Source organism: Chiloscyllium plagiosum, unplaced genomic scaffold, assembly GCF_037043375.1.
Source record: "Chiloscyllium plagiosum isolate Xiang-an unplaced genomic scaffold, Cpla_swu_hap1 HiC_scaffold_4, whole genome shotgun sequence".
Taxonomy (NCBI): Eukaryota; Metazoa; Chordata; class Chondrichthyes; order Orectolobiformes; family Hemiscylliidae; genus Chiloscyllium; species Chiloscyllium plagiosum.
In genome coordinates this window covers 145,960,236-145,974,761 of record NW_028270142.1, presented here as the reverse complement: position 1 = coordinate 145,974,761, position 14,526 = coordinate 145,960,236, and the positions used below count along the sequence as shown (strand labels likewise).

The following is a 14,526-nucleotide window of genomic DNA, read 5'->3' as shown; positions in this document are numbered from 1 at the left end:
ATATGCATAAAAGGCCTTGGGGTTATCCTTGATCCTACCCACCAAAGATTTTTCATACCCTCTTTTAGCTCTCCTAATCCCTTTCTTCAGCTCCCTCCTAGCTATCCTGTATCCCTCCAACGCTCTGTCTGAACCTTGTTTCCTCAGCCTTATGTAAGCCTCCTTCTTCCTCTTTACAAGACATTCAACCTCCCTCATCAACCAAGGATCCCTCACATGACCATCTCTTTCCTGCCTGACAGGTACATACATATCAAGGACACGTCGTATCTGTTCCTTGAAAAAGTTCCACATTTCAACGACATCCTTCCCTGACAGCCTGTGCTCCCAATTTATGCTCCTCAGATCCTGTCTTGCAGCATTGTATTTACCCTTCCCCCAATTGTAAAACCTGCCCTGTTACATGCACCTATCTCTCTCCATAACCAAGGTGAAAGACACAGAATTGTGGTCACCTTCACCAAAATGCTCGCCCACTAACAAGTCCATCACTTGTCCCGGTTCGTTACCAAGTACCAAATCTAATATGACCTCCCCTCTGGTCGGACAATCTACATATTGAGTTAGAAAAGCTTCCTGGACACACTGCACAAACACTGCCCCATCCAATCTACTTGATCTAAAGATCTTCCAATCAATATTTGGGAAGTTGAAATCGCCCATAACTACTACACTGTGGCTTCTGCACCTTTCCAAAATCTGTTTCCCAATCTGTTTCTCCACATCTCTGCTGCTATTGGGGGGCCTATAGTAAACACCCAACAAGGTGACTGCTCCTTTCCTATTTCTGACTTCAGCGCATACTACCTCCAAAGGCAGATCCCCCTCGAACTGCCTTTCTGCAGCCGTTATACCATTTCTAATTAGCAAAGCCACTCCCCTCCTTTTTTACCACACCCCCCCCCCAATCTTACTGAAACATCTGTAACCAGGAACCTCCAACAACTATTCCTGTCCCTCTTCTATCCACGTTTCCATGATGGCCACAACATCTTAGCCCCAAGTACGGATCCACGCCTTAAGTTCACCCACCTTATTTCTGATACTCCTTGCATTGAAGTATACACACTTGAGCCCATCTCTGTGTCCGCAGGTATTCCCTGTCAGTGCTACCTTCTCCACAGCCTCCCTACATTCTTGGACATCCTGAAAAACAGCTAACCTACTTGCTGGACTACAAGTCCGGATCCCATCCCCCTGCCAAATTAGTCTAAACCCCCCCCTGAAGAGTGCTCGCAAACCTACCTCCCAGGATATTGGTGCATTTCTGGTTCAAGTGCAACCTGTCCTGCTTGTACAGGTCCCACCTTCCCCAGAATGCAGTCCAATTGTCCAAATACCATCCTTGCAGCCACGTGTTCAATTGCACTCTCTCCCTATTCCTTGCCTCACTGTCACGTGGCACCGGCAACAACCCAGAGATGACGACTATGTCTGTCCTAGCTTTTAGCTTCCAGCCTAACTCCCTGAGCTCCTGAATGACCTCCCCACCCCTCTTCCTACCTATGTCTTTGGTGCCAATGTGCACCACAACTTCTGGCTGCACACCCTCCCCCTTAAGGATTCTGAAGACCCGGTCTGAGACGTCTCGGACCCTGGCACCCGGGAGGCAACAAACCATCCGAGAGTCTCGCCCATGTCCACAGAACCGCCTGTCTGTCCCTCTAACTATGGAGCCTCCTATAACTAGAGCTCTCCACCTCTCCCCCTTTCCCTTCTGAGCCTCAGAGCTGGACCTCGTGTCAGAGACCCGGTCACCGCAGCTTACCCCTGCTAAGCCATCCCCCCCAACAGTATCCAAAGCGGTATACTTATTGTTGAGGGAAACGACCACAGGGGATCCCTGCACTGCCTGCTTCCTCCCCTTCCCACCTCTAACTGTTACCCAGCTTCCACTGTTCTCTGGCGTAACTATGTCCCTGTAGCTTCTATCTATCACCCTCTCAGCCTCTCGAATAATCCTCAGTTCATCCAACTCCAGCTCCAGTTCCCTAACGCGGTCTGTGAGGAGCTGGAGCTGGCTGCACACCCTGCAGGCGAAGTCGGCAGGAGCATCGGTGGTCACCCCTACCTCAAACATCCTGCAGGAGGAACATTCCACTGTCTGCGCTTAGTCTCCAAAACAAGAACACTAAGTAGCTTACCTGTTCAGCCGACTGAGTCCTTTTTTTTTAGGTTCTTACCTTCCCAGAAGCCTCTGTCGACGACTTTCGGGTTCCCGCTCCGAGTTGTAAAAAAACACAGACTGCGAAAAGAAAAACATTAATTTAACCTGGTCTCCGCTTACCTTCCAGCTCCCCTCTCTGTGCGCCCGCTGTAGCACTGAGCACTATCAGTCACCTTATTGAAGGAAGGATCTAATATGTTCAGTGAACTCATCAGATTAATACTTTTAATGGTTCGCTTGGTTTCAGGGTAAAGGTTGTACATGCTAGGTGTGCATCAGTCTAAAAGAGCTCAAGGCAACACAGTTTTGACAAAGAAATTAATTCATGGGACATTGGTGTCATAGACTGGACCAGCATTTATTGCCAATTTGCTCTTGAGAATGTGGATTTGTTGGGAACAATCACATCAGCAATAATCTTATTAAATGCTGCAGCAAGGTTGAGGGGTCAAATAGGCTACTCCTGCTCCTTGTTCAAATGTTCATTAGTATTTCACTAACCTCAGGAATTCGAGTTTTAGGCCCAATTAATAGTGGAGCATTTGACTTAGAGATTGATTCTTTAGAGGTCAAAATTTGAAGAGCACAGAGGATTCAAAGGCTTGTAGTACTAGAGAGAATTATAGTGATATAAAGGAGTGACACCCTGAAGAGTTTCCAAAACAAGGGTGAGATTTTTTACATTGATGTGTTGTCAGACTGGGAGCCAATGCAATTCAGCAAGTACAAGGGATTTGTGAATGAAACTTGGTGTGAGTTAGAATATAAGGTAGAGTTTTGGAGGAGCTCAAGTTTATGTGGGTGGAACATGAGAGGCTGGCTGGGAGAGCATTGGAATACTCAAGTCTAATGGTAACAATGGGTGAAGGTTTCAGCCACAGATGAACAAAATTTGTGTAAACTAATATTGGGGTCAGATATGATAGGAGGAGAAAGTGAGGACTGCAGATGCCGGAGATCAGAGCTGAAAATGTGTTGCTGGAAAAGCGCAGCAGGTCAGGCAGCAATCAAGGAACAGGAGAATTGATGTTTCGGGCATAAGCCCTTCTTCAGATATGATAACAAGGTTGTAAACTGTCTTAATTTACCGCAGACACTTGTCAGCTAGGAGCATACCAGATGGCAGATTGAGTCATAGTGTCAAACAGCATGAAACAGACCCTTCACCTCATCCCGTCCATGCTGATCAAGTTTCCTAAACTGAACTAGTCCCATTTGACTGTATTTGGCCCTCTAAACTTTTCATATCCATGTAACTGTCCAAATGCCTTTTAAATGTTATAAATGTACTCACCTCTACCACCTCCTCTGGCAGATTGTTCCAGATATGCACCAGCCTCTGTGTTAAAAAGTTGCCCTTTAAGTCCCTTTTAAATCTTTCCCCTCCCACTTTAAATTTACGCCCTTTAGTTTTGGACTCACCCACCTTTGGGAAAAGACCTTGGCCATTCACCTTATATAAAATCACCTCTCAGCCTCCTCTGCTCCAGGGTAGAAGTCCCAGCCTATTCAACATTTTCTTATAATTCAAACCCTCCAGTTTCAGTAATTTTTTTGTAAATCTTTTTTGCACCCTTCCCTTAGCCGGGCAACTGGAATTGTACATGGTCCTCCAAATTTGGCCTTACCAATGTCTTGTACAGGCATAGCATGATGTTCCAACTCCTGTACTCAGTGCATTAACTGATGAAGGCAAGTGTGCCAAATGCCTTCTTTCCCAAACAGCAGGAGCAAATTATTGCAGATACTGGAACCCGTACTGAAAACAAAAAATGCTGGTGATCACAACGGGTCAGAGGGCATCCAAGGAGAGAAAATAAGCTAACGTTTTTAGTCTGGATGAGTCTTCAGAGCTGAAGCAAAGTGTGAAGGGAGTAGCATTTATGCGATAGTGGGGGAGTGGGGTTGGAATACTGGGGGAAGTAGAATGTTGGTAAGGAAAGCCTGTGTGCCTGTGACACCACTTTCAAGGAACTATGTACCTGCACCCCTCAATCTCTGTTCGAGAACACTCCCCAGGGCCCTACCATTAACTGTGTAAATCCTGCCCTAATTTGTTTTCCCAAAATGCAACACTTCTGGGGTTCAGATGCTGCCATAGGAGGGGTGGAAGGGAAGTCAAAAGAGGATTAACTTTTGAAGGTTCCTGTCTAATACTATTCATCTACATTAAACTCTATCTGCCATTCCTTAACCCAATGGCCCAATTGATCAGGGTACAGTTGTACTCCGAGATAACTTTCTTCACTGTCCATTATACCACCAATTTTGGCCTCATCAGTAAACTTACTAAGTGTGCGTCCTACATTGGCATCCAAATAGTTTATGTAAATTAACAACAGTGGACCCATCACTGATCCTTGTGGCATAGTGCCAGTCACAGGCCTCTAATCTGAACAACAACACTCCAGTACCACCCTCTGTCTCCCACGGCAAACCAATTTTGTTTACAGTTGGCTAGCTGTCTCTGGATCCTTTGTGATCTTACTTTACTAACCATGTGGACCCTTGTCAAAGGCCTTGCTAAAGTCCATGTAGAGAATGTCTACTACTCTGCTTTCATGCATCTTCTTGCTAAACTCTTCAAAAAATTCTGGATAAAAGCAAATTACTGCGGATGCTGAGCTTTGACAAAGGGTCAGTTAGACTCGAAACGTCAGCTCTTTTCTCTCCTTATAGATGCTGCCAGACCTGCTGAGATTTTCCAGCATTTTCTCTTTTGTCTTAAAAAAATTCAATCAAGTTTGAAAGACACAATTTCTCATGTACAAAGCCATGCTAACAATCCCTAATCAGTCCTTGCCTTTCCAAATGCATGTAGATCCTGTCTCTTAGAATACCCTTCAACAACTTAACCATCACTAATGTCAGACTCACTGGCCTGTAGTTCCCTTGCTTTTCTTTGCAGCCTCTCTTAAATAAATAATGGCAGGACATTAACCACCCCCGAGTCGTCCGCTACCTCACCCATGGCTGCCAATGATATAAATGTCTCTGAATGAGTCCCCACTTCTCACAGTGTCGTGGAAAAACTTGATCAGGTCCTCAGAATTTAGCTATCTTTAGGCATTTTAGGACCCACAACACCTCCTCTTCTGTAAAGTGGACGTTTTTCAAGACAACACTATTTATTCCCCGTGTTCCCTAGCTTCCATGACTCTTTCCACAATAAGTACTGACATGAAATATTCGTTTAAGATCTCATCCATCTCCAGTGGTTTCACATACAGAAGGCCTCATTGATCTTTAAGCATCCCTATCCTCTCCCTGGTTACTCTTTTTTACTTAATGTGCTTCTAGAATCCCTTTGGATTCTCCTTAACCTTATCTGCCAAAGCTATTTCATGCCCCCTTTTTGCTCTCCTGATCTCTTAACTGTAATTCTACAAGATAATCAGAGGGTTAGATAGGGTGGACAGTGAGAGTTTTTTTCCTCGGATGATGGTGGCTAGCACGAGGGGATATAGCTTTAAATTGAGGGGCGATAGATATAGGACAGATGTCAGAGGTAGGTTCTTTACACAGAGTAGTAGGGGGTGTGGAACAAATTACCCGCAACTTTAAGGACATTTAAATGGTCATTGGATAAACATATGGATAAAAATGGAATAGTGTAGGATAGATGGGATTCAGATTGCTTTCACATGTCAGTGCAACATCAAGGGCCAAAGGCCAAATTATTGCGCTGTAATGTTCTATGTTCTATGATAGGGTTAGGGTACAGATTCCTAATCTTAACCCTACACCCCTCTCCTCCTTAAAGGATTCACTTGATCCCAGCTGTCTAAACCTGACACATGCCTCTGTCTATTTCTTGACCAGAGCCTCAATATGTCTAGTCATCCAGTGTTCTCTACTCATGCCAGCCTTCACATGAACAGGAACATTCTGTCCCTGAATTCTCGTTATCTTGAGGCTTTTGAAAGCTTCCTACTTGCCAGATGTCTCTTTACCATGAACAACCTCCACCAATTAACGTTTGAAGGCTCCTGTCTAATACTATCAAAATTGGCCTTGCCCCAATTTAGAACTTTAAATTCTGGACCAGGCCTATCCTTTTCTATATTTATCTTCAAACTGATAGAGTGTGGTCATTGGTTCCAAAGTGCACCCCCACTAACATCTTCAGTCATTGCCCTGTTCTATTTCTTAAGAGGAGGTTGAGTTTTGATTCTTCTAGTAGGTCTATCTACATATTGATTGAGAAAGTTTTCTTTAACGCACTTAAGTTTCTTCCCATCCAAGTACCTAACACTATGACAGTCCCAGTCTATGTTTGGAAAGTTTAAATCCCCGATTATTACAACCCTCTTATTCTTGCTGCTATTTGCGATCTCCTTATATATTTGACCCCCAATCTCCCGCTGAGTACCGGGGGCTTATTGTACAATCCCATTAAAGTGTTCACTCCTTTCTTATTTCTCAGTTCCAGCCATGTAGCTTCACTGGCTGATCGCCTGGGAATATCCTGTCTAAGTACTACTGTGATGTTTTCCCTAATTAAAAAAAAACACCTCCCTCCTCTTTTGCCTTCCCTTCCATCCCTACTATTGCAGCATCTAAACCCCAGACCATTGAGCTGCTAGTCCTGTCCCTCCCTCAACCGTGTTTTTATAATAGCTATGATTTCCTAGTCCCATGTTCTTATCCATGTTCTGGGTTCATCTGCCCTACCTGTCAGGCCTTTTGCATTGCAACAAATGTAGTTTAATTCAGTCTTCTTATTCTCTGCTATGCTCTTGCCTTCCTTGTCTATTTAACTTGCTCTTTTTAACTTCTGTACCAGTCTCAACCTTCTGTCAAGATTATCACTTCTCCTAAATTGTCAGATTGATCATCAGGTAGTGCTGGGTATCCTCAGCATATGTTTGAGACCAAGATAGTTAAAAAAAAAGGAGGGCGCCAATGATTTAGACGATTCCAGATGTAACATTGTGGGAGTGAAATCAAAAGCCATTGCAGATGATTCTTTAGTTATGACAAAATAAAATAGAACTGAAAAAAAGCACACTGCATGTTCTGGGGAAACTCAGCAGTCCTGACAGCATCTGAATGGAGAGAAACATAGTGAATGTTTCAAGACCAATATGACAGTTATTCAAAATAAAAAAGAGGTTGGAAAATGTTTTTATATGTTTTGACAAAGGCAGGTGAAATAGGTAGTGTACAGGCCCAGTGCAAAAATGGGTGTTAATGGTGGTGAAAGAGAAAAAGAGATGTAAAATGACTTTAAACTAAGCAGTGGTTAGCACTGCTGCCTCACAGCGCCAGAGACCTGGGTTCAATTCCCGCCTCCGGCGACTGACTGTGTGGAGTTTGCACATTCTCCCTGTGTCTGCGTGGGTTTCCTCCGGGTGCTCCGGTTTCCTCCCACAGTCCAAAGATGTGCAGGTCAGGTGAATTGGCCATGCTAAATTGCCCGTAGTATTAGGTAAGGGGTAGATGTAGGAGTATGGGTGGGTTGCGCTTCGGCGGGGCGGTGTGGACTTGTTGGGCCGAAGGGCCTGTTTCCACACTGTAAGTAATCTAATCTAATCATGAAAGGGAGAGAATAGGAGAGAATGAGAATTGGAGTAGAATACTTCAAATTGTGTACAAGGAGAAAAATATACATATGTAAGAACAGAAGAATATGTGAAAAATAGGAGCAGGAATAAAGTGTGAGTCAAGGTTGGGGTTAGATTTAGCAACCAGGAAACTCAGAAACATGGGCTTTGGATGGTCCTGTTGAATTAAACAACTGGCCACAATGTAGGTTTTTTTGAATGCAAGCTGTAGCTAGATTCATTGAGAGAGCTAGTTGGGGTAGGCAGCAGAGGAACCAAGTGGAGCTGAGTTAGAATTGGGTTTGAGGTGGAATATACAATTGGATGTGAAGCACCCAAAAGCAAGGATGTGGTTGACCAGTTGAGGAATTTGGATTAATATAAAAATGAAAGGAAGATAGGCAGATGCTGGCAATCTAAAACAAAAACAGAAATTGCTGCAAAAGCTCAGCAGCTCTGGCAGCATCTGTGGAAAGAAAACAGAGTCAACATTTTGGGTCCAGTGACCGTTCTTTAAAACTGGGACTTTGGATTGCAGTTTATGAGCTGACGTGAGGAAATTGGGGTAAGTGTGGGCAAGGAACGTATCTGTGGCATTTAGCCTAAATTGCATCTTTGTAGCTGTCGGGTTTCACAAATGCCAGAGTTTATCAAATATTTGAGGTTGAATAAAGATGATTTATTTTAATTGTACTCTACAATGGACAGCATAGTAAAATAAAGTGAAAAGCCTCAACTATTAATATTTTAAGAATAAAAAGATAAAGCTGAAAGAAAATCCATCTTTGTTCTGCCTCCTCTGCCCTGAGCCCTGAGCCTTGAGCTGGCTGACCAATGACACATGCGCTGCCACTCCTCTGCCACCTGTGCCGGATCCATCAATGTCAGAGTCACTACTCTTCAGGTGCTATCTCTTCATCGCTAGGCCCACCTCTCCCATGGGCCGCTAATGCTGAGTCCTGTGCTGAACCCAAACTCAAGAACCCCAACTTCATTGCTGCATGCTCACTGAATACCAGGAGACCCTGGCTCTGGGTCCACCACAACCAGGAACTGCTGCTTTGCTATTAACTAGGAATCCCTGCTCCAGGCCTACTGCAACTAGGAGTATCTGGCTCCACTGCTGCAGACTTGACAATACCTAGAGTCCTGCTCCGGCATAGTCCACACCATTGTCACTTCAGCTGCCGCCGACCAATGCCTGGAGCCCGTGCTCTGGGCCCATCACAAAGAATCCCTGACTGTGGGCCAGGCCAGGCCACTGTCTCTCCAAAAGTTCTGCTCTGACTGTCCTCCTCTGCGAGTTCACCTTCTCCCCTGGCATAGAACATAGAACATTACAGCACAGTACAGGCCCTTCGGCCCTCGATGTTGCGCCGACTTGTCACACCAATCTGAAGCCCATCTAACCTACACTATTCCATGTACCATATGCTTGTCCAATGATGACTTAAATGCACTTAAAGTTGGCGAATCTACTACCGTTGCAGGCAAAGCATTCCATACCCTTACTACTCTCTGAGTAAAGAAACTACCCCTGACATCTGTCCTATATCTATCACTCCTCAATTTAAAGCTATGCCCCCTTGTGCTCACTGTCACCATACTTGGAAAAAGGCTCTTCCTGTCCACCCTATCTAACCCTCTGATTATCTTATATGTCTCTATTAAGTCACCTCTCAACCTTCTTCTCTCTAACAAAAACAGCCTCAAGGCCCTCAGCCTTTCCTCTTAAGACCTTCCCTCCATACCAGGCAACATCCTAGTAAATCTCCTCTGCACCCTTTCCAAAGCTTCCACATCCTTCTTAAAATGCGGTGACCAGAACTGTACACAATACTTTCAAAGAACTCAATAAGGTTTGTGAGGCACGACCTACCCTTCACAAAACCATGCTGACTATCCCTAATCAAATTATTCTTTTCCAGACGATTATAAATCCTATCTCTTATAACCTTTTCCAACACTTTACCAACAACTGAAGTAAGGCTCACTGGTCTATAATTACCAGGGTTGTCTCTACTCCCCTTCTTGAACAGGGGAACCACATTTGCTATCCTCCAGTCTTCTGGCACTATTGCTGTAGACAATGACGATTTGAAGATCAATGCCAAAGGCTCAGCAATCTCCTCCCTGGCTTCCCAGAGGATCCTAGGATAAATCCCATCTGGCCCAGGGGACTAATCTATTTTCACACTCACTGCCAATGGGAAGATGATGAAGAGAAAGAAAGGAAAAGGAAAGATGACAAAAAAGATAAAGAAAGAAGAGAGGAAGCGGCCAGTTTAGAACCCAAATGCTGCCTAACTTGATGGCTAGGAGGCCAAGCCTGGGAATTCTGCAATTAGCTCAATGGGTGCAGTTCCATGCCGCAGCGAGCTCTTACTGAGCAATGAACAGCTCAGAAAGTAAGTTCCAGTGAAGGCCATACCATTTCTAATGCCGGCTGACCTGAATCCATAGAACAAATCACCCTGCCAATTCTGGACAAAATTTCAAAGTGATCAAAGTTTCAATTGTTTAACCCCCTGTGTTCACAGCCATCAGGGGCCAACCCAGTGAAAATTAGGCTCTTATCTATTGCTGATTTATCATTTATGTACTACAGTATTGGGGTTTCTTTGTCTGAGACAATATTACTCCAATAGGGGGCAGTGTGAGCTAACATAACACAACAGTTCAGCTTCTCCATGATGTGTCGGGGTCTGAAGGAGTATGTTTCTCTCTGAGCAAGAACATTTAAATCCATAAAGTTTCAGGGCCCCTTAGTAAAAGGACTATGCTTACTGTTATAAAATTAACATCTCATAAGATAATTATATTGAGGAATTGTAACTTTTAACAAATTAGCACTTACTTTAACCAAGCTGTGTTGTTTCCAACTCATTCCTTCCCCTTTCACTATCTTGCTCCTTTCTTCCATGGCTCCAGCCTCTTCCCCCCCTCCCCCCAACCCATTCCTCACTCTAAATCCAATTATTCAACCATCCTCTAACGCTGTTTATACTACAGAGCCCTTTGTTTTGACAGTGATTAGTAGAATCTTAGTACTGTAAACTTTACACTGCAGAAAGAGGCTATTAATCTCATTGAACAGGAGCGTTGCAGGGGCCCATCAGTTTCACTACCTTATTTTACAGACTTTAAGACTTAGGAGAAGAAGAAGGCCATTCAGCCCACTGAGTCTGCTCTGCCACTCAACGAGTTCATGGCTGATCTGATAGTTCGAAACTGCATTTTTCTGCCTTCTCCCCATATTTTTATAGTTCTTTTACAGATAAAAACATTGCTTGTCTATCTCAGCTTTGGATATATGTAATGACCTAGCCTCAACAGCCTTCGGTGTTAAAGAATTTCATAGGTTAAATATTCCTGGAGAGAAGTAAAACTCCTCCATATTTCTGCCTTAAATGTGCAACTCTTATTTTGAGAGCAAGCTGCCTGGTCCTGGGAACTCTCACAAGGGAAAGCAACCTTCCTGCATCTACCCTTCAAGTGCCCTAAGAATCTTGTATGTTTAGGGTGTAGGTTTGCTCGCTGAGCTGTAGGTTTGATATCCAGACATTTCATTACCTGGCTAGGTAACATCATCAGTGGTGACCTCCAAGTGAAGCCAAGCTGTTGTCTCCAGCTTTCTATTTATATGTTTGTCCTGGATGGGGTTCCTGGGGTTTATGGTGTTCACAAACCTTGCAATCTTGTATGTTTCAATAGGTCACCTCTCATTTTGTAAAACAATAATGAATACAGGCCATAACCTACTCAACTTTTCATCATAAGACAGACCCTCCATCAGCCTAGTAAACTTGTCTGGACTGCCTTCAATGCCAGCACATATGTCCTTCGATAAGGTACCCAAAACTGCTCACAGAATTCCATCTGTGGTCTGACTAGAGCCTTAGTTTCAGCAAAATCTCCCCACTTTTATACTCCATTTCTTTTAAAGTAAAGAGCAACATTCCATTTGCCTTCCCTACTATCTGCTGAACTTGGATGGTAGCTTTTTGAGATTTATGAACAAGGATTTTCTAATCTTTTGTTCTGTAACTTTCTGCAGTCTTTCCTCATTTAAATAATATTCAGCTCCTCACATTTCCGCAGAATATATGCCAAGTTTTTACCCACTCGCTTAACCTACCTATAACCATCTGCAGGTTCTTTGTATTATCCTCATCACATCCCACCTAACTTTGTGTCATCTGAAAAATTGACGATAACAAATTCACTTTCCTCATCCAAATCATGAATGTACATTGTAAATAATGGAGTCCCAAATGCAGATCCCTGTGGCACTCCACCACTTATAGGTTTCCATCCTCAAAACGTTTTGACCTTAACTCTCAGTCTCCTATCAGTTACCCAATCCTCTGTCAGTTTTAATATATTATCCCCAACATCCTATGCTGTTATTAAACAGTTTTATGTGTGGAACTTTACTGATTAGAGATAGTCAGCATGGCGTTGTGCATGGGAAATCATGTCTCACCAACTTGATTGAGCTTTTTGAAGTAGTAATGAAGAGGATTGATGAGGGCAGAGCGGTGGATGTGGTCTATATGGGCTTAAGTAAGGCATTCGACAAGGTTCCTTGCGGTAGATTGGTTGGCAAGGTTAGATCACATGGAATACAAACAGAACTAGCCATTTGGATACAGAACTGGCTTGAAGATAGTTGACAGAGAGTGGTGGTGGACAGTTGATTTTCAGACTGGAGGCCTGTGACCAGTGGAGTGCCACAAGGATCAGTGCTGTGTCCACTGCATTTCGTCATTTAAGTAAATAATTTGGATATGAACATAGTAGATATGGGTTAGTAAGTTTGCAAATGACACCACAAAATTTGAAGGTGTAGTGGAAGAAGGTTGCGTTAGAGTACAATGGGACCTTGATCAGATGGGCCAATGAACTAAGGAGTAGCAGATGGAGTTTAATTTAGATAAATGTGAGGAGCTACATTTTGGTAAGGCAAATCAGGGCAAGACTTATACACTAGGAGAAAGTGAGGACTGCAGATGCTGGAGATCAGAGCTTAAAAATGTGTTGCTGGAAAAGCGCAGCAGGTCAAGCAGCATCAAAGGAACAGGAGAATCGACGTTTCGGGCATAAGCCCTTCTTCAGGGAGGAAGGCTTGTGGGCTGGGAGGCTGAGAGATAAATGGGAGGGGGGATGGGGTTGGGGGAAGGTAGCTGAAAAAATGATAGGTAGATGAAGGTGAGGGAGAAGGTGATAACGGAGTTGGGGGTGGAGTGGATAGATCGGAAAGGTGATGGACAGGTCAGGAGGGTGGTGCCGCATTGGAGGCTTGGGACCAGGATAATGTGGGGGATGAGTAGGTGGTGGAGGCTGGTACAATTACAAATTTAAAAAGTATATGAATAGAAAGGGTTTTGAGGGATGTGGGCCAAATGCTGGCAAATCGGACTAGATTAATTTAGGATATCTGATCAGCATGGATGAGATGAACTGAAGGATCTGTTTCCATGCTGTACAGTTCTATAGCTCTATGACTCCAAATTCCTTTTAGAAATCCAATATATTACATTGATCAGTTCCTCTTTATCTGATCTTTAAACTAGAGTGGGAGGGGGTTGGGAACCAGAGCAGCAGATCAGCAAATAGAGGGTTTGAGGGGAAGGTAGATATCAATACCAGTAAGTCAGAAAGGACAGGCAGAGACAGGTAAATGAACACAATGTATTAAAGGGCTGAAGTGTGTTTATTTCATGCAAGGAGTATTATAAGTAAGGCAGGCGAGCTTAGAGCCTGAATCAGTACATGGGACTACGATGTTGTGGCCATTATCGAGATTTAGTTAAAGAGAGACAGGATTGGCTACTAAATGTTCCAGGGTTTCGTTGTTTTAAACGAAATAGAGAGAAGGTAAAAGAGGTGAGTTGCATTACTAACCATTGGGAACGTTAAATCTGCACTCAGAGGACATGTTGGAAGGCTCATCCACTGAGGCAATATGGGTAGAGCTGAAAAATAAGATGGGTGCAATCATACCCCAACAGTCACCAAGAGATAAAGAACACATATGTAGTCAAATTATGAAAACGGTGCAATAAGAACAGAGTTGTCATTGTGGGTGACTTTAACTTCCCCAATATTGACTGAGACTCCCTTAGAGAAGAGGCTTAGATGAGGCAGAAGTTGTTAAGTACAGCCAAGAGGGTTTCCTGAAGTAATATGTGACAGTCCAACTGAAAGGGGGGGGGGCCATGCTGAACCTTATATTGCTTAACGAGCCTGGCCAGGTGTCTGACCTTTCAGTGAGAGTGCATTTTGGAAACAGTGGTCACAACTCCTTACATTTTAGGATAGCTATGAACAAGAATAAGTTAGGACCTTGCGGGAAGGTACTAAATTGGGGTAGGGAAAACTGCATCAGTATTAGGAAGGAGCTAGGGAGTGTTAATTGGGAGGAGCTGTTATCAAGCAAGTCCACATTTGACATGCGTGAATTGTTTAAAGACCTGCTGATGAGAGTTCAAGACCAGCATTTTCCAGTAAGGAGGAAGGACAAGGATGGCAAGGTAAGGGACTTTTGATAATGAGGGAGGTTGTGAATTTAGTCAAAAGGAGAAAAGAAGCATATATAAGGTTTAGGATACTAAAATCGGACAGACCCCATGAGGAATATAAAGAAAGCAGGAAAGTACTCAAACAGGGAATTGGGATAGCAAGAAGGGGCCATGAAATGACCTTTTCAGGGTTAAAGAGAATTCTAAGAGATTCTATAGATACATTAAAAACAAAAAGGATAACTCGGGAGAAGGTAGGACCACTCAAGGATAAAGGAGGGAACTTGTG

General features: G+C 43.7%; 1 protein-coding gene across 1 annotated transcript in view; it reads right to left on the bottom strand.

Moving 5' to 3' along the window:
* The window catches only part of ankrd29 (ankyrin repeat domain 29), a 110,361-nt gene that overhangs the window by 84,101 nt on the left and 11,734 nt on the right, over nucleotides 1-14,526 (bottom strand). The window lies entirely within an intron of this gene.